Raw genomic sequence first — 1,425 nt, forward strand, 5'->3', positions numbered from 1 at the left:
TAGCATAACAAAGAACTGTATTACAGCATTGTTCCATATACTTATGCGTCTTCAAATATCTTGAATCTGATGAGCATTTTTCACATAGTTGAATTCTGTTTAGATCCAGGCAAGTTAAAGAACGCCTTTGGATATCTATGGGAGAAATAATTTATACTTTTGCCATGTTGCCCCAATTTCATTTAGATATATTCTCTTTGGCTAATGCCTGGAGATGATCATCGTATTACCCTCTTGCATCTTCCCCATCATTACAACTTTGGATGCGTTATGTATGTATCCGATCAGAGCCTTTCTTCATGCTCCAGCATTCACGGCTTCTTAGTATTGCATTTCAAAAAGGAAGAATGGGGTGATAGGGATAAAACCTTGGGTCCAGCTATACCAAGCTTGGGCAAACTGTCCCTCCAAGTGTTTTGGACTTCAACTCCTACAATTGCTAACAGCCTCAGCCCCCTTTCTTTTTTCTCCTTAGCCATTTAAACTGGAGGGAAAAAGGATAGGGCCTGAGGCTGTTAGGCATAATCCATGCTTAACGTGTCCACGTCCATGTTTAACATGGACAATAAGTTAAACATGAGGCAGCAATGTCATGCGGTGGCAAAAAGAGCCAATAGGATTTTGGCATGCATAAATAGGAGTATAATGTCTAGATCCAGGGAAGTCATGCTACCCCTCTATTCTGCCTTGGTCAGACCACACCTAGAATCACAGTGTATCCAATTCTGGGCACCACAATTGAAGGGTTGTCCAAGAGAAAGCCAGGTGGCCAGCTGGTTTCATTCCTGCAGTTGTCCCAAAGGACCTCACAGGAAATTCTTTGGATCAGTAGTCTACATGACCCAGGTTTGCTGGAGGATTTCCAGAATTATATACTTCAAAGACAACTTTACCAAACTCATACTATTAAGGAGTGGGGGGTTTCAGATGCTATAAAACAACATTTCTCAACCTGGAGGTCGGGACCCATGTGAGGGTCACAAAGGGGGGGGGTCAGAGGGGTTGCCAAAGACCACCAGAAAACATATATTTCTGATGGTTTTAGGAACCTCTTTAGCAGAGAAGGTTGAAGATCTCTCTGACTGTCATTCTCTCTCTCTCTCTCTCTCTCTCTCTCTCTCTCTCTCTTTTTGGAAATAGATGGCAAATCCTCCCACCAAAAGCCCTCTTTTGCTGTCATTGGCAAGCCTCTCAGCCAGACTCTCAACCAAGGGGAGGGCTGTTTTTGAGACTCCAAGTGGGGAGGGGACAGGAGACTTGTTTGGCGCTTGGCAGCATGGTGTGCAGGTGAGGGAGAGCATGTGAGGTTGGAGGGAGGCTTGCACCAGCGAGTCCCTTCAAGGCATGTGAGTTCTGTGTGGGAAATTTCTCCTAAATCTATAATTGGTGGGGTTCAGAATGCTCTTTAATTGCAGGTGAACTATA

This window comes from Anolis sagrei, chromosome 1, assembly GCF_037176765.1.
Source record: "Anolis sagrei isolate rAnoSag1 chromosome 1, rAnoSag1.mat, whole genome shotgun sequence".
Classification (NCBI taxonomy): Eukaryota; Metazoa; Chordata; class Lepidosauria; order Squamata; family Dactyloidae; genus Anolis; species Anolis sagrei.